Raw genomic sequence first — 26,466 nt, 5'->3', positions numbered from 1 at the left:
CGCCAAGATTTGGTGCTATACAGCACCAAAAGTGGTTCCCCATATGATTAAGAGCCATAGAACCACTTTTAGTGCTATATAGCACCATTTGTTTAGAGTGTATTCTATTAAATAAATGCAGTCTTTGTGAGCATAAGAGACTCTTATAAACATTAAAGAAACTTTTAATGACAGTAGCTGGCTTGAGCAATAAAGTTTCATGCGGTTACTTTGAAAATCATTTTGATTAGTTTAGGATTTGCTGAATGGCCAAAACATTAAAGGAAGTAAGGGGAAATAAAAACCACAAAATGGTGAAATATAATTTCCATTTAAAATAACTTTCTTTCTATTTTAAAATATTTTCATGTGATGGCAAAGCTGACCTTTCAGCAGCCATTACTTCAGTCTGATTTGCTGCCCAAGAAACATGTTTTCCTATTACCAGTGTTAAAAACGGTCATGCTGGCTAATATTTTTGTGGAAACCGTGATACATTTTCGTCACTTTTGATCAATTGAATGCATTCTTGCTAGTAATTTCTTTTAAAAAACTGACCCCAAATCTTTCAGTGATAGTCTATGTTGTTTAATTCTTTGAAACAAGTGGGTCTTTAAATTGAGTATTGTTTCCTGAAAAACTTAAAATAAGGTGCTGTTTATTGTGTTTTCCCTATGTGACAATCCAGACTCGTTTTATTTAGGCCTATGTTATGAAGCCACTCTCCAAATCAAGATCCTTGCCTGGTTGTCTTAGGGGCTGGAATAGAATGTGTTTAGATAAGTAATGCTTATCGGTTTTATAGGGTGTGACTAACATTTGGAGTTTCTAAGCACTTAAATAATTGATCCCTCTTTTCTTGAGTCATCTATGATTATAGAGTTATCCAGCTGGTTTGGTTTCCCTCTTATCACCATGGAGACTAATAACAGAACTTAACACTTTACATACTTATTCCTCAAACATAATTAATTATGCTTATCTAAGTGGCAGCTGCTGTACTGAAGCTTTTTTTCCATGATCCCTTTATGTTTTTAAGGACTATAATAAGTTGGAATATACCACCAACCTCCAGGAAATAAGGATGTATTGGTGTTGACCTTAACTGTGTACTTTGAAACTTGCTGACTGCTTCTGTATATTTTCATAATCAGAGCATGCAACATCCTGGTCTTATGAAAACCACTGCTCATATATGACGCCCAAGCAATTCCAGTATCTGTGCAGTGAGACTATGTAAATGAATGTTTCCTCTAGAATCTCACAGTTTTACTGCTTAACAGCCGCTCTGACTCAAATAATAAAGCTGTCCTCTGGTACCATCTTCCTCTTGCGTGAAAAGTCCAAAAGGCACATGCAATGCGTAGTTAATGGATAGGGGAATTTTTTTTTGATAAGATTCACATTTCAGATTTCACGTGTAAATGTATCAAGCCACTAAAAGCTTGTGATTTTCAAGTCATTGTCTAATTTAGGATTTGTTTCTGACTTTGTTGCAATTCAGCTCATTGGAACCTCAAAAAGTCAAGCTTTCGGACTGCTAATGACGTCTCTTCAGTGGCTGATGGTGATAATCAGCCCATGGTGGAGCAAAGTCTAGGGGCCATAAAGAATGAACACCAGGGACACTTCCTTGTTGCTGTCACACAAGCGAATGGAAAAATTACGTTTGGACACAAATGTTTTTTTAATTCCTTTTCGGAATCAGTCAGCGAGGGTTGTCCACAGTTAACGAAAAGATTCATACAAGGCATAGTTTTCAGCGGTACACACTTCAATGAGGGTTATATTTCCAACTGGTTAATATATTTACTTATCTTTTGGGAATTTTAATTTCAGTTAGATGCCTGTGGGACTAAAGGGATTGTTCAAATGGTGATGTTAAAAAAGGTGTGTATTCATTTATTTAACTGACTTTCTTGCCCTAAGAAATATGTTTTTGTCGTCAAATTGTGATGTTTGAGTTGGTTGTGAGTAGTATTTGGTTTTCAAATGTAGTTAATGTGAATCTGAATCTAGGGGGATCACTTCTGGATTGACTCCAGTATTGGCGTCCCTATTGGAGGGTATGTGAAGGTCTCAGGCAGTGGACAGTGTTGCCTGATTGATGATGAAGGGAAGGTAAAAACATGACTCGGCGATGACTTGCACAGTAGGAGAGACCGGCTCTAACTGTCACAAGGGTTTTTATTTGATTTTGAGTCTAAGTCTAAGGCTAAAATTTCTCTATAATCATATATTTTGTTATTGTTGATATTTTAAAACAAAGTCTGATCTGTATTGTCAGTACAAGGGTATTTTTCATAAAATCCAATTGGATAATTTTATAAATTCAGTTAATCAGTGTAAAATTTTCAATCCAAGTTAAACATATTTTTTTCACTCTGTCATCTCGAGTAGTGGAGATATTTGATAAACATTTGTTAATCTATGTAGTTTTGCCATTTACAATTTTTTACTAATCGGTTATTTAATTTAAATGTGATGCTAAATATTAATAAATAATTATCAATGTGTTAATAATGTTTACATAGTGTAATAATAATATTAAATATTAATAATAATATTGTTTTTTAACAGAAAAACCTATAGGCCAATTATAATGGCGATGGTGGCGACACCCTTTTTGTCAAGCCTTTAAGATATGTGTCTATAAAGAAAATGACTTCATTAAATATACCTTTACAAATATTCAACTAGCCCAGCTATCCCCTAATAATCTACTGTAATGGAATATTACATAACAACACATTCTATATTATTCTAGTATTCTAATTCATCTACATTTGTGTAGTCGGATGAATCTCATGTATTGTGCTGGTTTCCCAGGAGCGCTGTATCCCGGAGGGGGAGAAGGCCAGTCTGAAGCCTATGCACCCCACCTCAGTGGAGGGTGTGGATGACATGATCCAACTGGGGGACCTCAGCGAAGCCGGTTTACTCAGAAACCTGCTGATGCGCCACAAACAGGGCAGTATATATGTGAGTTTATTCAATTTACTATATAAAATGAATGGGTTTGTAGATTTTTAGCCTCTGTAGTCATCAAATTAAATATAATGCTTTTCCTAATTAGTATTTGAGTTTTTAATAGTGATCATAATTTTAATGGTGGAAGGCTAAATATCCAGTAAAAACCTGTTAGGTTAATGGTAAGTTCACTTACTCTATGAAAAACTCCAATAGATCGAATGAGACGTTTCATTTAACTTTACTTTAAAAGTAAAGTTTACTGATAAATGTACAGTTTTTGGAAGTAAAAAATCATCTTACAATTTACAGTGAAAAACTGTATTCTCTGCATGACAGCTGACATTTACAATATTAAGTTTTTGTTAAATGTAGATTTAGATTATATCTATAAAACTGTGTGTAGATTTAGATTATATCTATAAAATTGAGTGCGTCAAATGAGTAGTGCACTCTGGTAAGCCACTGGCTCCGAAGCCTGTCGTGTTGTGGGTTCGAGTCCCGCGTGGTGCAACTTTTAGGGGCAATCGTGGCCTAATGGATAGAGAGTCGGACTTATAACCCAAAGGTTGTGGGTTCAAGTCTCAGATCCGGCAGGGTTTGTAGGTGGGGGGAGTGAATGTCTAGCGCTCTCTCCACCCTCAATACCACAACTGAGGTGAGACCCTTGAGCAAGGCACAGAACCCCCAAGAATAGGTCACCATACGTCATGTCCTTTCCTTCCTAAGATTAAACTTTTTTTTTTTTTTTTTTTGTTAAATATAGATTCAGATTATATACCTATAAAATTAAAAATGCAGTAAAATTATGGCAAAACTGTATTTGCGACATCTAAATACACTATGGTATTAGAGCCTATTGTATTCATATCTATGTCTGAGAGCAGTGGGGGAAATTGAATTTTTTTAAATGAGTACAGTTGTTTAATAACAAGTTCAGTTATGCAGATAACAATTTGAGTTGAAAAGGTGAATTAAAATATTGCATAGTGAATGAATTGCATAGTAGAGTACCTATAGTGCTTCTGCCTTAATGACAGCAACACTGAACTTGTATAAAACTCAATGATCATGCGTTCTAGAATGATCTGACATGATCCAAAAAGTGGTGTGAGATCTTAAGAAGAACATCTGACCAGTTGTATAAAGAATTGATCTGTTCTGTTTCTGTTTAATATTTAGATCAAATTCAATTTAATCCCAGATTTCCAGATGTGGTCTCTTCTGTTTGGATCCCGTTGTATATAAGCTATGTGATATATGTAGTTTCCTCTGTGTGTGCTGTTTAGACCTATATTGGTTCTGTCCTGGTGGCCATGAATCCCTATCAGATGCTGCCCATCTACACGGCGGAGCAGGTGGACCTGTATCACGGGCGTAAACTGGGCGAGCTCCCACCGCACATCTTTGCTATCGCTGACAGTTGTTACTACAACATGCGCCGCAACAATCGCAACCAGTGCTGCATTATCAGGTACTTATTTGACCTTTTCTTCTGAATATTGAGAATCTAATCAAATAGCATGTTTAGTGGCCACACATATGCTGCACTTGTAAGAGAATGTTTTTACATACGATTTATGAGTGTCTATACATTTAGTCACATATCATAAAATTTGTGAGTGGTCAATGTACAATTAGAGATATAAATTCTGCTCTTTGAGTACTAGGTCAAATGTCAGAAAAAGTGAATGTAAACAGTCATCAAACCCGATGTGTAGAATGACTTTGTTAATTATATTATATTATATTATATTATATTATATTATATTATATTATATTATATTATATTGTATAGTCTTATTACATATAAAACTAATATATTGTTTATTATTATATATATATTTTTTTTTTTCGTCTTATTTAATACTTAGTCACAAACAAGCTTGGTGTTAATGAATTTGAACACTTTTATATTTATTAATTTACGAGATAAAGTTATCCGTGCAAATCTTGGCAAACAATACATAATAAATGCTTTTGGTTTGTTTTTTTTGTGTCAGTGGAGAATCTGGAGCAGGAAAGACAGAAAGCACGAAACTGATTCTTCAGTTCCTGGCTGCTGTGAGCGGGCAGCACTCCTGGATAGAGCAGCAGATCATCCAGGCCAACCCTGTACTGGAGGGTAAGCCCTGAACAGGCTTGTTTGGTGGATTATTTCAATCATTTCCATAGAAAGCGGTCTCATGCATGTCATGTCTTACAGCCTTCGGGAACGCCAAAACCATTCGGAATGATAACTCCAGCCGCTTTGGGAAATACGTGGACGTCTTTTTCAATAAAGGGGGTGTTATAGAGGGAGCTCACATGCAACAGTACCTGCTGGAGAAGTCTCGTGTCTGTCATCAGGTAAGCCTTTTTTTTTTTTTACAGAAAAAAGTATAGCTGTCACTACACTTTCAAGTGGTACTAATGTATACTTTTTAAGTACCAATATGTACATCCAAGGTAATAATATGTACCATTTAGGGGTAAATAAGATAGAAAGATATACTTGTTAGCTTTTGTACCTTAGGATACCACCCCAGTGACAGCTTTGTACCTTTTAGTCTGAGATTGTTTACCTTACATTAATATATTAAAACAGTAAGAGCCTTGCACTGGCTGTGCACTTTTATGAGCTTCATTAGTTTGGTTAGTTTGATAAATATTAATTAATATTTATGATGTTAATGACTAAAACCTAAAAAATGAAATGGAGTAAATACATTTTCTATTAATAATTTCATTTCATTATTTTAGGATAATTTAATTATTTATTTGTTTATTTTCATTTTTAGGCACCTCAGGAAAGAAACTACCACATTTTTTATTGTATGTTATCTGGGATGCCAAGTGACCATAAGAAGACTCTCTCTCTTGGTGATGCATCACAGTTCAAGTACCTGACTGAGGTGAGTGCTTCAATTCAAGTTTATTATGTTTTAGAGCAGAGAGTACTTGCAATGCTTTTATTTTTGCTCATGTATTTGCTAAATGTTTAGACCTAATTTTTGGAGATAATTAAGTCAAATACAGTAAATTCATAATTACATCTTAACATTATTGGTCTTATATCCACTGAGTGTTAAAATCACTCCTGCTCTCTAATTCAGATTCCTTAATCAGGTTTTAATACTACTGACAATCACTGACTCAGCCACAAGTGCAATAAATGACTCTTCTGACGGTTATCTAGGGTGGTTGTTTGACATGTGATGGTCGGGACGATACTGATGAGTTCGGACGGATTCGTTCTGCTCTAAAGATCCTCACTTTCTCAGACAAGGACTGCTGGGAAATCTTCAAATTACTCGCTGCCATTCTCCATATGGGCAATATTGACTTTCAGAGTTAGTGTCAATAACCTTTCTATTACAGTAATAACATTTCACACACAGAAGTCATTGTAGTTAGGAATATCATAAAGTTGACTGGTTTGCTCCTGATCTTTTTAAGGCACCATAATGAATAACATGGACAGCTGTGAAGTCATGTCATCCAATCATTTTTCTGTCACTGCCAAGTTGCTGGAGGTACAGAGAAATGTTCTTTAGAGCCAATGCTGCTTTTAGCACTTTATCCTCAATTCAGATTTTAAAAGCTTGCTTGATTGTATGAATGTATTTGATGAAAGCACTTCGCTCACTTTGCAGGTGGATAATGCTGTTCTTGATAAGAGTCTTACCCATCGCTCCTTCATGACAAACAGAGAGATAGTCACAAAACCCCTCAGCTCAGAGCAGGCCACAGACACCAGAGATGCTTTTGCCAAGGTACCCACATCCTCACACCATACTGTCCAAATGTTATTTTTCAGAAGAAGAAGAAAAAGAAACTTACTGACCCTCAAACTTTTGAACAATTGCAACATTCAGGCTTCATAAATTCCCATTATTATCGCACGTGAATTAATGTTTTTTCTACTCCCTGGCAGGCCATGTACGGAAGGCTGTTTGTTTGGATGTTCACAAAAATAAACAGCGCCATTCACAAACCCCAGACTGATGAGCCATCTTACACCCGCAAGTCTATTGGTCTGCTTGACATTTTTGGCTTTGAGAATTTCCCTCAGAACAGGTAAGTAGCTGTTGTCTAAACGAAAAATTTAGAAAAATGCGGCTATTTAGCAGGGGTTTAAAGTACCTGAGCAATTGTACTTCCCCTAGTGAAAAATAAATATACTAAAATGTATTTAAAATACATTTGTTATATGCTAAGTATACTACAAATAATACATTTTTTATTTGAAGGCGCCTTTCAGAGCACTCAAGGTCACCGTACAGTAGAGTGATAATTTAACATAAAATCCTGACGGCAATACAACAAATAACAACTATAACAAGAAATCATTTAAAATTGATTGTAAAATACATTTACATATTTATATACCTGATAAAAATACCCATACTTTTAGTATACTAAACTGGTAAGCTTAAAATCTTAAACTAATTTGGTACTTAATGCACTTTAATTGTGCGGAAGTAGTGCTGAGATCCAATTAAAAATATAGTATATTTGATTGTGCTGAAGTAGAACTATTGCAAGTTTGCTTTAGGTACACTTTATATATCTTGAAATATCTTCAAAAATCATACAATCCTCATCAATAGTGATATTAAAACACATTTTAGCCTTAACATTAAGAAATGTGCATTGTACACAAGTGATACTCCAAATTAAGTTTGATTATAATTTTTATATCAGTAAGTCTCAAGTAATATGTCAGTAAATATGTACATAGATTTGAACTATACTTAGTATGAAATAAATGTATTTTAAATATTTTTTTTAAATATCATTACTACATTTAAGTATAATTTCAGATAGATAGATAGATAGATAGATAGATAGATAGATAGATAGATAGATAGATAGATAGATATTGACACAGTACCCATACTTGAGTCGTAAATATAATTTCTCTGTACTTCTGCCCTCTTTTTGTTTAGTTTTGAGCAGCTGTGCATTAATTATGCCAATGAGCACCTGCAGCAGTTCTTTGTGAGTCACGTCTTCAAGCTGGAGCAGGATGAGTACAGTAAAGAAGGAATCTCATGGAAGCGCATTACTTTCAGTGACAACCAGAAAACCCTGGACCTGCTAGCCGTTAAACCTCTCAACATACTGGCTCTGATTGATGAGGAAAGCACCTTTCCTAAGGTGAACTTCATAAGATATGTGAGTGATTTATATGCTTATGGATATTTTGTCTGTGCTCACCTTGCGTTGTCCTGTTTTCAATGCAGGGAACAGATGCCACGATGTTAAACAAAATGAACAAAGAACATAATGGAAACAAACTGTACATGTCATCCAAGAGCAACCATGGCATGCAATTTGGGGTTAAGCACTTTGCTGGGACGGTTTATTATGACTGTGAAGGTAAAATTTGTTACTTAAAAACTCGGTTATGACATGCATAATGCATTTCCCACTAGTTATTTTAAAAAGCAAATTGCCTCTGATCTGAAAGTGCTGTATTTTGTCAGGATTTTTGGAGAAGAACAGAGACTCCATGAGCATGGACATCATGGAGCTGGTTAAGAAATCTTCCAACAAGTTGCTCAAACTGATCTTTGAAAAGGAGACGAATACAAACTCAGTCAAGAACAATAACAAAATCAACAAAATTATCATGACGCCAAAGAGCTCACTACGAGTATGGGACATTTATACGGTAGACTGACAGTATTCACTGGACAATGGCAACAGCTTTGCAATAAATTGTGTCTTTTTGTGTCACATAGCAAGTAAATGATACGAGGCGGCAGATATCTACTCTGAGTGGCCAGTTCCGTCAGTCCCTGGACTCTCTGATGAAGGCCCTGTTTCTCTGTCAGCCCTTCTTCATACGTTGCTTCAAACCAAATGACAAAAAGATGTCCATGGTACCAATTCACATGCCTAGTTACATATTTTATATTGTGTAGCCATCTGAACTGTAATCAAATCAAGCTTTCTCTTTTTCCTGCTTTTCAGGTTTTTAATAGAGAGCTCTGCATGCAGCAGCTTCGCTACTCTGGAATGCTGGAGACCATTAAAATACGCAAGTTGGGATATCCCATCCGGCACACATTCAAAGACTTCCTGCAGCGCTACCGTGTGCTCCTGAAGACCGTGCAATGTGACCCCAACACTGTATGGGCCTTTTATGTTTGTTTACAGATGTGAATCTCTGAATATGAGAATTATTGTAAAGTGATAGCTGATGAATATAGTTGAATTAGGTGTGTAAGTGTGCTTGTGTGAATGCATTAATCAACATCCCAAGAGGATCCTGCATAATTCCAACCAGTCATTGCCTTCTGATATAAAGTTAATTTCAAGGCTGTGATTGGTTGCAAGAAATCATGTATATAAATGTTTATCTAAAAGTCTCTATTAACATTTTACATTAGTTTACATGAACTAACAACAATGAACAACACTTCTAGAGCAATAGTTGTATTGGTTAACATTACTTAATGCACTGTGAATCAAACTGTGAATGATTCACTTATAATTGTGTGTGCAATAAAGCCGACATATGAGAAATGTAAAGAATTACATGTTCAGCTTTAAACATGATGAATATACCAGGTTGGAATGATTTGATAAATGGAAATATTTGTTATTTGTTCATCAGGAGCCTGCTGCAAACTGCTGTGCAGCGATCTGCAGGGCTAAGATCAAAGACGAAGAGGACTGGAAGATTGGCAAAAGCAAAGTCTTTCTCAGGGTACCTTAGGCATAATATTTCTTTGTACTAATTTTACATACAGTATATATCAGTACATTCCTGTAAATTCCTTGAACATAAAATCAGCATATTGGAATGATTGACGATCAAATCTCAGAAATACATTACATTTTAAAATGGTAAAAGGGACAAACTGTAAGTATTTTCACAATATTATTGTTTTACTGTATTTTTGATTAAATAAATGCTGCCCTGGTGAGCATAAGACTTCTTTCAACATTAAACATTAAAAAAAAAAAAAATCTTATTGACCCTAAACTTTTAAACAGTAATGTATATGTCATTTTTTTCACATAAGAATTTTTGTGCACTGTGTGTTCTCTTCTTTCTCTCTGTCGCAGGATCATCATGACTCCTTCCTAGAACTGGAGAGAGAACAAGAGCTTTACAGGAAGGCACTTATCATCCAAAGAGTGATGCTTGCCCATAAGGACAGGTTCGTTCCCCACTGTCTCGTGTCTGCATAGTATTTTTTATGTAATTGTACAGCAATGTTAAATTAATTAATTCGTCATTCACATACAGAGCAAATTTTGTAAAGAAGAAGAGGGCAGCTCTGGTTTTGCAGAAAACCTGGCGTGGCCACAGAGACAGAAGAGATTTTTGCAAAGTAAGCTATGCAGGATCTCCACAGTATATGCAGTAGCTCTTAATATTAGTGTAATGAAATAATGAAACATGCCTCTTATTGTTTCTGTTTTCCCTGTTAGCTCAAGCAAGGATTTGCTCGGCTGCAGGCAAAAGTGCGCAGTCGGCAGCTCCATACGGACTATATGAGCAGACGGGCTGCAGCCATCACTCTGCAAACACAGACCCGTGGCTACCTCGCAAGGAAAGACCTGAAACAGAAAAAAGATGCAGTGATACTGCTACAGGCACAGACCAGAGGACTGCTGGCCAGGAAGACCCTCAAGAAAATGAAAACAGAAGTGAGTGTATAGTGGAACAGAGCAGAATACCTGGTTTTTACTATAGAATGTTTTGTCTTGTTTTTGTTTTATATGCACTACCGGGCAAATGTTTGGATTTCTTATGTCGTAAGTTTCACCAAGGCTGCATTTATTTGATCAAAAATACAATAAACTACAGTGAAATATTGCAATTCAAAAGAACTTTTTTTCTATTTCACTATATTTTTAAATCTAATTTTTTCCTGTGATGGCAAAGCAAAATTTTCAGCAGCCATTATTCCAGTCTTTACTGTCACATGATCCTTCAGAAATCATGCTGATTTGGTGCTGAAGCAACATATTTTATTACTATCAATGTTGAAAACAGTTGTGCGATGTAATATTTTTATGGAGACCATGATATGCTACCATTCAAAGGTTTAGAGTAATTAAGATTAAATTAATTAAAAAAATAATAATTTTATTTGGCAAGGATGTGTTAAATTGATCAAAATTAACAAGAATCCTGAAAAAAATGTATCACGGTTTCCACAAAAAAATATTAAGCATTTATCATTCATACCCTTGTGTCTTAGGCGTTTTTGACTGCGCAAGAAAAAGAGGCTCAGGAACGTACAGCATTGGAGCTTCAGCAACGCCTAGAGGAGCTGCTCAAAAAAAACGAGGAAGCTGCCAAATCCCAGGATAAGGATGATGAGGAAATAGGGGAGAATATCTTTGGCTTCCTTCCAAGTGCAATAGTAGGACAAGAGGGCCCAGCACCTGAGGGATTTGAGGTTAGAGTTATCTTCACAGCGCAATAAGGAAGCAGGACACCTATTTGACGGGAACAAACACTTCCTGATCAAAATCTGTTTTTCAAAATCCAATAAGCCTATGTCAGCTCCAACTTTAATTGTTGATACACAATCAATTAATGGATACTGTATTCAGTGATAATACTGTACATTAATATTAACTTTGTGTGATTTGTTCCTTATGTTCTTCTAGGATTTGGAGGCCGAGCCGGTGAAGTTAGAAGAGGCTAAAATAGTAGAGAGTCCTGTAAGGGAGAGGAAGGTGATGTCATTACCAGGCAGCAGTAAAGACAATCAAGATGAAGAGGATGAGGATGAGGACGAGAAGGAAAAGGAAAAGCAAATGCAGATCGAGAAGGAAAAGGAAAAAGAAATGGAGAAGGAAAGGGAGGAGAAGATGAAAGAGAAGGAGAAGGAGAACGATGAGTTCTCTTTCTCTAAATTTGCTTCTTTACACTTCCAAGGATCATCTACTCACTCACAGGTTCAACAGAGATTAAGACAACCCCTGCTCTACCATGAAGATGAAGGGGATGCCCTGGCAAGTACTGTTCTCAGTAGAAACATGTTTTCTTCAAAAGCAAGTCTTGATGATCAACTGTGTCTTTTATTGTTTTTTTCTCCGCTTGTCCCCTCCTCCTCCAGGCTTGTTTGACAGTATGGTGGATCATACTGAGATTTATGGGAGATCTTCCAGAGCCGAAGCAAGAACGTGTTTCTGCTATAGCTGACCCCATTCAGATGAATCTTGGTCAGAGACAAGCGCGGCGACTCAGTAGCCTTGTTGGATTAGATCAGGTAAACAATCAAGACACTATAACATACTGCCTTTTTTACACTTACCAGATGTTCAGCTTCACAAGTACCTTCAGTGCCTGTGCTGCTGAGAAGACCAGCCTAGATCAACATGCATTTTCATGCTGTTTGATATTAGTATATTAAATTATATTGCTTTAGATATTTTAATACAGATAAAATGCTTTCTGGTGAAAAAAATGCAGGATTTTAATGTGAATGCAGAGGGAGAAAGTTAAATATTTACACTTTTAAAAAAAAATACAACAAAGGGCCAAACCAGACCACGGGGAACCACAAATAAAGAACTGCTAAATACTGTAAATACTGTCATAATAATCAATAACCCAACAGAAATGTGACTGTTGCTTGTCTTCTAGCGTTATATTACATCAAACTAACTTTTGTGATCTTGTAATTGCAGAAATTTTTGAGAAAAAAAATGAAGCAACAGAAGGGGACAGGGAAGAGAAAACACTCAACCATTCCTGAAGAAGAGGTATACTAAAGCACTGATCATTACCCACAGCTAACTGCATCATGGTTCCTAATAATCATTCTAATAAACTTTGCAGCCAGAAGAAGAAGAACCACGACCTAAACTGCAGGCTGTTCAGGAGGAAGAGGATGTACTGTTTGGAGAGAGACCAACTTATGATCGTCCATTGACACCATTGGAGAAATTGCATATTATTGTAGGATATGCTATTGTACGACAAGATATAAGGTGAATGTGATGGGACATTGGTCATTTACATTCTTCACAATGTGGAATATATAATCTTTATGAGTTTATACTGTATGTTTTTCAGAGATGAAATCTACTGTCAGATCCTTAAGCAGTTAACAGCCAATAAGAACCACAAAAGTACAAACAGAGGCTGGATTCTTCTGTCCATATGTTTGGGTATTTTCCCCCCTACCGATCGCCTCAGTAAGGTATGAAATACCATTTGATTTCTGTTGTGTTATATAAGAGATAATGTGAACTTATCCCGGCAGGGTGATATATATCGGAGTGTGATATTTCGTATGTTATGTGTAATATGCTGTTATGTTGTTGATATACAATGTTGTTTAATGTTATGCTTTATGTCATATTACAAGTTGTTGTGTTATGTGTCATGTTATAATATGTTGGTTTTGTTGTGTTATGTGTTGTAATGCAGTTATATGTTGTTATATCATGTTATATGTTGTAATGGTGTGTTATATTGTGGTATGAGATATGTATTGTTATTTTATGATGTCATATGTTTTATATGTTGTTATATGTCATTCTACGTGACATCACGTAATGTTATGTGTTATGTTCCACAATCTTTTGGCCACAGTACCTGCAGAGCTTCATACGCTATGGGCCAAGTGAGTATTCCTCCTACTGTTCAGAGCGACTGCGGAGGACTTTAGCCAACGGAGAAAGAAATGAGCCACCATGCTGGGTTGAACTACAGGTAGGTAATCCCTCTGAAAAGATGAAGAATACTGCCCTTATTCTAAATATGACAAGCCCTTCTTTCCTACTAGTCTGTAGAGAACAAGAAGCCCATTACTGTAGCTGTGAGTCTTATGGACAGCAGAAGCATCACCATCACTGTGGATTCAGCCAGCACTTCCGCAGAGGTGTGCGATTCGATTATCCAGAAAATAAACCTGCAGGACTCTTACGGATTCTCCCTATATGTTGCAATGTATGAGAAGGTTTGTATCATCTGAATGGCTTCAAGATGCACCGTGAAATAAGTCACATATAACTAATGAGCAATAGTAATAAAGTCCTCATTATATGCATCTCTTTCTGCAGATGTGGTCTCTTGGCAGTGGCAGTCAGCATGTCTTGGACACCGTGTCCATTTGTGAGCAGGATGAAAAGAGGCAGGGGAGAGAGGAACAACATGCTCCTTGGCGTCTCTACTTCCGCAAAGAGATCTTCTCTCCATGGCACAACTGTTCATCTGACCAAGTCAGCACAGAGCTCATCTACAGACAGATCATCCACGGACTCAAAAGTGGTGATTATCAGTCTGATAAGGTCAGTCTAGACTCGTTCTTTGAACAGTTATATAATTTTAATAGGAATGAGATTTGTGACTTATCCTCTGTTGTTGACCTATAATTTTGATCTAGGAGGATGATTATGTGCAGCTCGCAGCCAAACATTACTACGTACAGCATGGCTCTGAAAGCAGTATGGAAACCGCAGAAAAGATTGTTCGTGAGTGCATGAACATGACTTTAATTGAGAGAAAGTCAGTGGTCAAGCTAGTGCAGATGATTCATTCTGCACACACACAGGTATGCTCTATATACTCTATATGCTCTATATACAGTCATTGCACAAAATTGTATTTGGTTGTAGTGCTTGGAGAATTATGCAAGCACTAATCCTTAATTTCTTAGGGTCCTTACATAAACTCTACTAAACCTGCCTATGAAGTGAAAGAGGAGATTGTCGAATATGCACGTCATAAGTGGCCAATCTATTTCTCCAAGTTCTATGAGGCTCAAATTGTTTCAGGTAAAAAAAACAACTATTCTTAGTTCCTATAACATTAGTTAATCCAAAAATGAACATTTTGTCATCACATAAACCCATGTCATTCCAAACCTCTGTGACTTTATTTCTTCTGTGGAACACAAAATAAGAGCTTTTGAAGAAAGTTCATGCTGCTCTATTCCATACAAAGCTGTAAAGATAAAAAAGGCATAATAAAAACGTCAAATGTACACCATATGACTCTGAAGCCATATGATAGTTTTTGTATGAGGAACAGATTGAAATTTAAGTTGTTGTTCACTAAAAATCTTGCTTGACGGTCAGGGTCACCATTCATTTTCGTTGTACTGAAAAAAAGAGCTTGGACATTTGGCTACTAATTTTGTGTCCCACAAAAGAAAGAATAATGTTTTTCTGAAGTCAGGAAATGATGACAGATTTATAATTTTTAGGTGAACTATCACGTTAATGCACTGACTTTAGGAATTCATTGTTTTTTTTTATTTCATTTACTGTGAAAAATTTGTGTTCAGGTCCCTCAGTGCCTCAAGACCAGTTTGTAGTTGTTGTGAACTGGAAGGGGGTCTTCTTTCAGGATGTGACAGAAGCCGCATTTCTACAGCTCTCTTATCCTGAGGTGTCAAGTATCGAAATGAGGTAAAACACTGCTTTTTATGATAAACCTCCATGGAGAAGCACCTAAATTACACCTGAGTATTGATGAAAAAAAGCTTCAAAGACAATTTCTGCAGATTCAGTCTAATTTGTTACTGACTTTTCTTCTTTTCCTTTCTGTCCTTCCTTCCCTTCTTAATTTTTCTCCTACAGTGAGGAAAAGTCTGGTGAGATTGTGTGTTTGATGACTCCGAAGGGGATGTATGAGCTGAAGGCTGTGAAGGGAAGAGAATTTGTGGAGTTGGTCAACATGTTCATCTCAGGGCTTACGAAGAGATCAGAGTACGCTGTAGCAATACAGGACCTTAGCAGACAAGGTGCTTCTTTTACAGATTTTTCAACTTTAGGAGCACTTTTGACTGTTTGCAATTTTGACAAGTAATGTGTGATGATGATGTATGATAGTAATAACATTTTTAAAACTGATTTCTAAAACTAAAATGTAAGTAAAATGTAAAGAACTCAAATGTAAGAATAACTTTTACATTAATTTGGGATGATGGATATTCTAACATTTAAACTGGTTCTTGAACTGGTCGAAATTGCTTGGATATTCATCTATTTTTTTCTTCCCTTCAGAGGATCCTGCATTGCTGAGTCACAGAAGGGGTGATGTACTATTTATCATAAAGGATGGGGAGTTTTCTTCTGAAGAAAGGTGGATCAAAGCAAGGAATGAGAGGACAAATCAAACCGGAGCAGTTTCCTTAGATGCCATTCGGATTTTGCCGCTGTTGTCTAGGCCTACAGAAGAAACACTGGTAAACATGATTCGTTTGTTTCACACTAATTTGTGGAGGAAATTACTTCTCAGTGCTGGCCATTATTAAATGAATTGTTTTTATCGGTGTTTTAAGATTTTGTCTTGGAAATAAATGTTTAAAGGGAGTTAAAGCTTTCAAACTGTCTTTAAACATTTAAAGAAACTTCCTTTTTTAATGCACGTTTAATAGAAAATGCTTTTCAAAACCCCCAACAATGTTCTTTTTTAGGTTAACAAAATATGCTTTGTTTTGTATATGAATTTAAGATTGACAAGAATATAAATGTTAAGAGTGATTTCTATCCTCTAGAATTTGCTGAATTTGAACCCAGCACGAAGAAAGTCAGTGATGCCAGTGTTGCCGCAGAAGGAGGAGCTCAGCACAGAGAAAGTTTCTGTTGTGACGCTCAAGGAGTTCTCTTTTGATTATTTCAGGTAACGCATGTACACTTTGCACCCACCACACCCGATATAAATAAAAACTGCTCCAAAAAAGTTGCTTGAAAGTTACTAGTTTTGATAACATGCCAGAGCTTCTGAAATGCTCATCTTGTTCCTCTTTCAATGGGTCACAGGGAGTCAAAAGAAGGTGGCCGGGGCAAAGGAGGGGCCAAAGAGAAACTGTGGGCCAACAGCAAAGAGCCTCTAAAACAGCCGCTGCTCAGGAGCCTGCAGGGCAACTCAGAGCTCTGCCACCTCGCTTGTGACTGCTTCACAGATATCCTTCCTGCTGATTGATCAAATGAGGAGGAAAATGAAAACTGAATCATTTGTTACACATCTAATATAGTTCCTTATGAAGGAAGTTGTATTTTGTGTATTACAGTACATGTGACCCGATTGAATTTTAATGAATGATGCTTACCGTTTTCTTTAACATAGTCTCTACCTATCCTTAAATATATGGGAGATTATCCAGTCAAGCATGTGCGGACACCCATAGATTTAACAAACCAGATCTTTGGGCCAGCAACAGCACACGTGGAACTAAGAGATGAGATCTACTGCCAAATAATGAAGCAGATGTCTAATAACACCTATGGGTTTGTCAGCTAGTTTTAACTAATTTGGTTTTGGTACCCAAATATGATCTAATGTTGCTTTGTTTTATCTTATTTTTCTTGTTTGTTTTTCTCTGTTTATCTCTCAGGTTGAGCATGGAGCGAGGTTGGCAGCTGTTGTGGCTGTGTTGTGGTCTCTTTCCACCAAGTCAGTTGTTACTGAGATATGCTCAACGTTTTCTGGAGTCCAGACCCAGAGAGCCTCTGGCCTCCGCCTGCCTGCAGAGGATACAAGCTATGCTCAGGTAGAGCTTTACATACTCAAACAGTTTGTCTCTTAAGACTAATTCACACTGCAACTACACACACCGACCAACACAGACAGTCACTAGATTATAGTATGGCTACATTCACAACTGCATTTACTATCAGGTGAAATGTGCCTAGGGGTGGGCGATATACCAGTAGACATGATTAATGGGTAAAAACCTATCAACCAGTAGAGATTTTGGACTATCGGCTCTATCGTGGTTCCGCACTCATGTGACAATGCTGTGGTCACAAAAATGTATCGTTTGCATGTGTTTTTAAGCATTGTGGTTTAAAAGCAATTGATTTTGAGCCATTGAAATGCAATCAGCAGCGAAAGAGTACTCATATATGCACTCTCAGATAGCACACGTACGTCTGCAAGATGTCTGTTAAAGATCTCTTGATCTGGAAAGCATCTGCTGTTTACAAACGTCTGGCAGACGTCTTTCAGATGTCAGTTTTACATACATTCTAAATCATAAACATCTTAAAGACATCTAATAGACATCTATTTGACATCTAAAAGGAAACGTCCTATAGACGTATTGCAGATGAGCAAACACCCTAAAATATACGTCTTGCAGATGTATGTTTGGATGTACAGGATGTAGCTTTCCTGTAGCTCAAATAGTATAGCATGGCGCTAGCAACGCCAAAGTCATGGGTTCGATTCCCAGGGAAAGCAAGAGCTGTAAGTCGCTTTGGATAAAAGCGTCTGCTAAATGCATAAATGTAAATGTATGTGTGCTATCAGGGACTATAAGTGTGCACTGTCAGAGAGACTGTTTCTGAACGCTGAAAACGGTGCTCATAGAGCACGGGAGTATTGAACCAACTGAGTTATTTTTGCCACTTTATAGACTTTGAACGGTTAAATATACACACTTGTTATGTGTCAAAATGGCTGTCTTTACAAGTATCCTCATAAACACAGTTATTTAGGTCTTAAGTGAAAGCAAACAGCTGAGAAAGATTGTATGTATAACAGTATATTAGATCCGGGCAGCTCTTAAAGTGACAGCAGTATAATATTCCTGCTGTCTGTCATTCATGTTAATCAAACAACAAAAGAGAGAAAATCTCTCACCGCTCTTGACTAAATCACATTTGTAAAATAATAAATATATATTTCATTTACACCGTGAAGAATATGCAATGGGTTTGTTCTTATTTAATCACTGACTGTTCACTTGTCTTAAGTGAGCTTGAAGTTTTTTTTATTTTTTATTTAAGCTAGTATTAGCTTTTTAGTATTAGTGATATTGACACTGGTGACAAGAATTATGAAACTTCTATGGTGTCTAACATTTTGATATCATAAAGACCTTATTTAAAGCAAAAATAACTATATTGTGATAAACATCATTACTATGAAATAAAATTACTTGTGATATGATTTTGGTCATATCTCTTACCCCTACTGTTCAAACAGCAGCTTATAATAGAGGCTTGAATACTTGTGTAAGAACGTGCAACGAAAGGCGAGCCTGTATAGATCATATTTAATTTTTGACAGGAATGAAAATGAGTCTGTGAGGGATAGAAGTACAGTTTGTTCAATGGATTATACTGTTGTTTAACAACATTGTTCAGCTGATGAAACATCTTTCTGGAAAACATTTTAGTAGAGAAAAATTTATTAAAGTAACAAAGTAAACAAAAGTCAAGGAATGCAAGTAACAGGAAATATGTGTAAAAACAACAACATTACATACAACAACTGACAAGGAACAAGAGAAACATTAGAGCTATATACAGGCCGCTAACTAGCTTAACAAGTTAACAAGACACACCTGAGGAGACTAATCAATGGAAGCCAATGAACAAACGGACTACAAATTGACTACAAGAACCACGGGAAACAGGAAGTGACGTAAATGTTCTAAACAGGACACAGAGCATTTAGTTGTTTATAGGGGATCCGTACGGACCAGACCCCACGGTTCAGCACACATGTGATTTGCGGGTTAACTGTTAAGTTTAACCATCATAGAGTGAAAGTTTATCATTTGCACATGTCTTGCCAATTTACCCATTCAAACAATTTTAAACCATTCAAGCAACAGAGAACGCGTGCGCTATTTTATTACCTCTGCCGCACACATCCATAGCGAACATATACGGAGAGAGAGAGAGAGAGAGAGAGAAAGAGAGAGAGAGAGAAAGAGAGAGAAAGAGAGAGAAAGAGAGAGAGAGGGGCGAGATTCAGTATACGCAATTCACAGATTGATTCCTCTTTCTCTTCTATTTGAACAGAAACATACACACAAAGTTATGTTTAAATACCCATTTTGGCAAGTATTCTGGTAAACACAGTCAGTTGTGTCTTAAAGGGGTCATTGGATGCTAAATTCACTTTACAAGTTGTTTGAACATAAATGTGTGTTGGAAGTGTGTGTACACATCCATCCTATAATGATAAAAATCCATCCAGTGTTTAAAAAAAAAAAAAAAACTATTTTAAATTCCCCTTTCTCAAATCAGACTGTTCTGAGATTCCTTTCAGAACGACATAGTTCTGCACAGACTGCTCCCACGATAGTTGATTGACAAGGCCGTGTAACCTTAGACCCGCCCTGAGTGAGCTGAGAACCGTCCGCCATTGGGCCAACTCCAGGGCAGGGGAAGACAAGATGTCTCAGATTAAGCGATTGAAGTGTTTAGTTGTTGGATGTAATAATGAATATAGCAGTCGTCATTAACTCTCGACATCTAAGCCACTGAAGACACGGAGGATTAACGTTACTTTCATTTTGAAGGGAATGTGCCTATCCCCGATCTGCCTTAATGCGTCTATGTTCGCGCAAATCATTTGTGATCCAGCTTCATCTACAAAAGAAGTGAGTATAAGGGTTTTTTTATGAATCGTTGCAAATCGCCTTTCCTAATAAGGTGCTAGTTAGCAAGTTTCGTGGCTAAAGTAAACAGTACTGCTCGTCACCCCACGGAAGACAGGGGTGGGGTCAGCTGAGCTCATTAGCATTTAAAGCTACATGGACTAGAATGGCTTGCTAAAAACAGAGCTGATTTTGACAGGGTAAAAAAAAAGTTTTTACACTACCAGTGAGAATTTTTTTATCCAAAATATATTATAGACTTTTCATTAAGACCCTAAAGAATCATATCAACTTGTGGAAAAGGGGCATCCGATGACCCCTTTAAGTGACCGAAACAGCTGAGAAAGAAACCGGATGTGTGTCAGTATTAGGTATGTGCATTTGGTCTTAAAAAGACAGCAGCCTATAAATACCTGCAGTAAAGAGCACCATTGTGCTATTTTACAATTATTACATTCCTGCACCTGAATACTAGTGTTACTGACTTTATTAGTAACTTCATGTTGTATTAATCTACACTTGTCACTTGTGTAATTGTTCATGTTTTATTACTTACAGCTAGTAGTTTTTGCTGTGGTATAGAAGTACTTAATTAAAGAAAGCTTTCAGTAATTAATAAAAACTTTTTTTGTTTGTTTATTTTTTGCTGATCCGAAAAATTATCCGATCCATGACTCAAAATCCGTAATATGATCAGAACCGTGAGTTTTGTGATCCGTTGTACCACTAGTTGTTTAGTACACTTCCATTCAGAGCAGGGATTTGCTGAAAATATGGTTTTGAGTCCTGAAAATTTACAGGTTTGAGTTAGATTATAGAATGCGTTTGTCACTCCTGTAAATAACTGTAATGCATGTAAACAACTATATTAATGACTCAAATACAGAACTGACAACCGTTTTATGCTGCTGTGTGAACTTGGCCTATATGTCACTTCTCAGGACATGACAAACAATTCAGTTGCTCAGTCTGCAAACACAAGCACCGACCAACAGCAACAGACGCAGACAGGTGTAACACACACTCTGACTCTCTCCTTCAACTGCTCTTGTTAGGGGTCGCCACAGCAAAATGATCCGCACAGCTATTTGACACAGGTTTTATGCCAGAGACCCTACCTCGTGCAACCCCAGTGCTGGGATACACTCACACACACACTCTCACTCCTACAGCCAATTTTACTGCATCCACAGCGTTAACACTGGTCCAACAAATGTGAAACTCAACAAATGTGTCTGTTGGTGCTTGTCTATCGGTGTAGTGTGATTTAGACATTAGATGCCAACTTGAACAGAACATGAGGGCTAAAATCAATCTAAAATGCAATGTTTATTGTCTCATAAAGTATCGAGGGAAGGAAGTTGCCTCCTCACCAGGTGGAAGTGGACGCCATTCAGAATAACAGCACTCAGATCTTCCATAAAGTTCATTTTCCCAATGATACATCTGAAGTAAGAAGTGACATTACAAATTGTTTTAACCATTTTAATCATTCTTTTTTTCCATCCATTTTAAAAAACATTCCTTTTTTATTTTAGATATTTGAGGTGACCACCACCACGAGGATCAAAGACTTATGCCGCAACATTGCCAAAGACCTCCAGCTCTCCTCATCAGATGGATACAGTCTGTTTGTTAAAACATCCACAAAGGTTTCAGACATGATTCCTTTCATTCATTTTGTTTTTCCTGATGGTGTTGCTTTAGGTCCATGCTAATCTTCATTGGTCTGATTCTTTCAGGTAGTAAGTATGGAATCTAAAGAGTACTTTTTTGACAACCTCAGGCAACTCACAGATGTTGTCAAGAAGGGAAAAAAAGTCAAAGAGGGTGAGCTGTATAACATACTAACTACTGTAATTAACCCAACATTTTATTCAGTAGGTGCATTATAATCCAACTCTCACTCACTATAAAAATTATTGATCCTGAATGCAGCTACTCCAATTATTGTCCCTTACCTGGTGCTCTTCATGAGGAAGCTCTGGTTTAATGTGATCCCAGGAAAAGACATAACTGCTGACCTAAACTTCCACTTTCCCCAGGTATCTAATCATCATTCCTTATCTGGTCAAGCCAAGTACTGTCTGAATTCTTGAACATCATCATTTTAACCTGCCTTATAGGGCATTGCACACTGAGTCCGAAAGTTTCGTATGCGTTTTTTTCAATTTTTTTCGTATTCGTCATCCTTTCCTATCAAAAAGCTTGTTACGGATGTGAAAACGCAGAAAACCAAACCTGATCCTGAGTTTTTTATGACGGACGAAAGTTTCGGAGGCAGTGTGTAAACGTGATTGACACAACATGAGGTACGACCTTTATTTTTCAATGTGCGAAATTTCGGTCGAAAATTTCGGACTCAGTGTGTAATGGCCTTTACAGTGTATCAAATGTTTGTATAAATGAATAGAGTGCTGCAGGGATAACATTTTTGTAGACCAAACTAGAAGTTAGCATCACCCTGGTTCCCCCTCTACAAAAATCCAATAGGATTTTTCCAATGGCTTTTGGATTATTGCAGAAAATAAACTCTGGGACCAACCAAAGTTATGATTCATACAAGTTTTATTCAAGATAATCAAATGAAGATTAAATACAATCCTAAATACAACTGCAGATATAAAAAGTAAAAGTTAGGCTATATACAAACTACAACATAGTCACACAATTTCAATATCACCACCACTATAAGCTTCCGACAGCAGTTTCAACTTTTATTTAAAATCAGACTCAGATTTTACCTATTTGGCGTGATGACATTAAAGGTCTCCAACCTACCATTTAGCCAAGGTCCCATTTATCCACTTGTTAGCCACCACCTTTTTCATAAGTAAAGAGTTAAAAAATCAGGATGGGGTATTACCGATGTATTTTATGTAGTAGAATAAAACGTGAAAAAATCTTTTTGTGACATTTAACATTTGTGAACCCATTTAACCATAACCCATTTCAAACCATTTTGATAAAATGGGAATAAAACCATGCAATAAAACCAGAAGTGTAAAAATGCCAACTAATTTCTGAGTTTTAGGACTTTTTCCTGTGACACTCTATTATTCTGTGCAACTTTGCTTAACTGTGCTTTTATTTTCCCAGGAATTGCCAAAGTATTTGCGGGGTTACCATAGTGTATCTAAAGAGGACATGATCAGTCTGTCAGGACTGCTGTTGCGTATTCAGATTGATTCGGATAAATCACAGTTTGTCATGATCCCTAGAATGCTGAAAGATCTGGTACCAGCTGATCAGCAGAAGATCATGACTGTTGATGACTGGAAAAAGGTGATCCTCAACCTTGCATAGACACACTACTGTTCAAAAATTTGGTGTCAGTTGTTTTTGTTTATTCATAATGTAATCATTATTTTTTTTAAACTTTCTAAAAAAAAAAAAAAATTATATATAGCCTATATATATGTATCACAGGCTCCACAAAACTATGAATCATCACAACTGTTTAAACCAGTGATAATATTAAAGGGATAGTTCACTCACCCTCATGTCGTTCCTTCTTCAGAACACAAATTAAGATATTTATTATATTATTTTTATTATATTTCCATTTTTTGTGCACAAAAAGTATTCTTGTAACTTCATAAAATTACGGCTGAACCACTGATGTCACATGGACCTTGATCGTAGTAGTACCTTTGCTGTCTATGCAGGGTCAGAAAGCTCTCGGATGTCATCAAAAAAAAAAAATATTTTCGTGTTCTGAAGATGAACAAAGGGCTTACAGGTTTGGAACGACATGAGGATGAGTAATTAATGACAGAAGTTTCATTTTTGGGTGAACTATCCCTTTAAGAAATGAGCAGCAAATCAACTTATTAGAATGATTTCTGAAGGATCATGTGACACAGAAGACTGGAGTAATGATGCTGAAAATTCACATTTTAAAATATATTCAAATAAAACCATTATTTGAACGTGTAATCATTTTTCACTATATTAGTGTTTTAATGTTAAATGCAGCCTTGGTGAACATAAGAGACTTTTTTTGAGAATGCATGAGGCATTATTATTAATATAATATATTTTAGTAGCCCCTGGCCCTAACATTACGGTGAATGACAGAATTGCTCTGGTCTTTGGTTTGCAGCACATTATCAACGCGTACAATAAGCAGGCAGGCATAAGTATAGATGAAGCCAAACTCCAGTTCCTGAAGACGGTCTCACAGTGGCCTACCTTCGGATGTGTTTTCTTTGAAGTAAAGGTAACCTGGACAACTCTAAAAAATAACCCTAATTGCTAAGAAGGAGGGGTTGTTTTCTTGACTCTGACTGTCTTTTTTCTCACAGCAAACCTCAGAGAAGAGTTACCCCAGTGTTGTTACACTATCAGTCAGCAAGCAAGGAGTTAGTATCATCAACCCTAAGACAAAGGTACAAATCTGTCAGTATACACCTCTAATATATAGCTCACCTCAGCATTGTGTAGTTTGTGAAGTTAACGCATGTTTTGGCTGGCTTGCCTGCAGGAGGTGCTTGTGATGCATCTGTTCAGTAAGATCACTTCCTGGTCTAGTGGAACCACCTATTTTCACTTGACCATAGGCAGCCTAGTGCAGGGCAACACTCTGCTCTGTGAGACTTCTATGGTAAATATAGCGCACACACACACACACACACATAACTATAGCAAGTGTCACACCTGTGCATACGCTAATATCCTCTTTGACTGTTTGTGTCTTGCAGGGTTACAGAATAAGCGATCTCCTGTCCTCTTACAAGGACATGTATCTGAATGAGATCCCAAAAGTGCGGAAAACAAGGAGGATCAACATGTAGTTGGATTGTTTTTTTTTTTGTGGCATTTCTTTTTTAGATCTTTACCATAATAATTATACTATGAATTTGTGAATGTAATTTTTGGTATACTGCAGAGGATAAAAAAATTTTGAATAACTGCTGTCAGAAATCTGTTTTAAGATCATCATAAAGAAATCATAATGTTTTTGCTTGTTGCTACTTCTATGTGCATATTTCAAAAAATAAAATTATAGGCTTGAGTATTTATTTTTATTTCAGTAGTCCACGATCTCATTGACTTTGCATTGCAATGTTACACTAGGTGGCAGTATTTTTACAGTTTAATTCTAATCTATCTAATGCTGCTTTGATGGAACCATATTTAACAATAAAATGTAAAAATCAAAATGGCTCTGAATTTAATTTTGAATGAATGATGACTAGTGGAACAATTTTTAATCAATGATAATATTCCACAATTTAAATTTGACTTGTTTTACACATTTCATTCATTATAATTGTACATTTAGTTTAGTATTTGCAGTTTGGTTATAATATATTGATATGATATATTTAACTCTTCATGTCCTAAACTGATATATAATGCATTATACACCATTGTTCAAAAATGTTGGGTCGGTAAAATTTTTGTTGAATGTTTTTTAAAGAAGTCTTCAGAAATATAGATAATTTGAAATAATTTTTTTGTTTGTTTTACTATATTTTAAAATGTAATTTATTCCTGTGCTGGCAAAGCTGGATTTTCTTTTAGGACTTTTGGGATTTTCACAGCCTCTCTTACTGTTTAATTCTTCCACTAATCCAAAAATATCCCAGCGTGCCTCTCTCAACCCCTGGCCTCTTGACCAGCAATTCAGCCGTTCCATGAAACTGAAAGAAAGCCTTGTGCTAAAACTGGAAAATCCAGCATGAATGCTTCGCAGCAATCATGGTAATCAACTGTAGAGCACATTTTTGGCCCTGACGCACACTTTGCCATGTGCTCACTATTACCAAATAATAACACGGGACCCTGGGCAGGAGTGGGAGAAGTCAGAAACACAACACTTCACTGTGGGGGACTCCAAAAACCATTTCATTCATGTCAAGCCTAAAAGTGAAATGTATCCATTTCTCCTCAGCCCTGAGCCTCATTTTGTCTTACCGACATGAGCCTCATGTTATTAGAAACATGTTCTTGATACCACAACGTCATGGAGCCTTACTAACCCAAGTCTGGAGCTATTTTTCTGTTGAAACCATAGGATGCCGGTGGATGCTAAAAAGTAGGGTTTTTTATTACAAACACAGCTGTCTTTGAACAGTTATAGATCAATTGTATCAGTCAACAGACCTTGTAAATAAAGGATTTACAGAATAAAAACTATTTCTTGGAAAAGTAAGTATAGGGGTAAATTCAGGGGAATTGGGGACACTATTTTTATTTCCTT

The 26,466-nt window shown here is 36.6% G+C and overlaps 1 pseudogene across 1 annotated transcript; it reads left to right on the top strand.

Moving 5' to 3' along the window:
• The first annotated feature begins 1,851 nt into the window (after positions 1-1,851).
• On the top strand, positions 1,852-25,412 carry LOC306845830 (unconventional myosin-VIIb-like; annotated as a pseudogene). Its single transcript has 47 exons — positions 1,852-1,869; positions 1,999-2,100; positions 2,809-2,961; positions 4,239-4,423; positions 4,953-5,074; positions 5,156-5,298; positions 5,730-5,843; positions 6,128-6,281; positions 6,388-6,464; positions 6,585-6,704; positions 6,866-7,008; positions 7,881-8,091; positions 8,178-8,313; positions 8,421-8,590; positions 8,679-9,069; positions 9,557-9,649; positions 10,012-10,106; positions 10,196-10,280; positions 10,381-10,599; positions 11,157-11,357; positions 11,572-11,717; positions 11,778-11,919; positions 12,024-12,176; positions 12,598-12,672; positions 12,749-12,900; positions 12,986-13,112; positions 13,508-13,627; positions 13,701-13,874; positions 13,978-14,205; positions 14,301-14,468; positions 14,574-14,691; positions 15,204-15,327; positions 15,499-15,662; positions 15,925-16,106; positions 16,419-16,543; positions 16,684-16,828; positions 17,000-17,151; positions 17,259-17,414; positions 21,604-21,709; positions 21,797-21,910; positions 22,001-22,088; positions 22,197-22,303; positions 23,358-23,543; positions 24,364-24,480; positions 24,566-24,649; positions 24,745-24,864; positions 24,962-25,412. The product of its transcript is annotated as an unconventional myosin-VIIb-like (transcript).
• The last annotated feature ends 1,054 nt before the right edge of the window (positions 25,413-26,466 follow it).

Source organism: Barbus barbus (genome assembly GCF_936440315.1).
Source record: "Barbus barbus genome assembly, chromosome: 26".
Classification (NCBI taxonomy): Eukaryota; Metazoa; Chordata; class Actinopteri; order Cypriniformes; family Cyprinidae; genus Barbus; species Barbus barbus.
The sequence above is the reverse complement of the archived record's forward strand: the minus strand, read 5'-3'. Positions and strand labels throughout refer to the sequence as shown.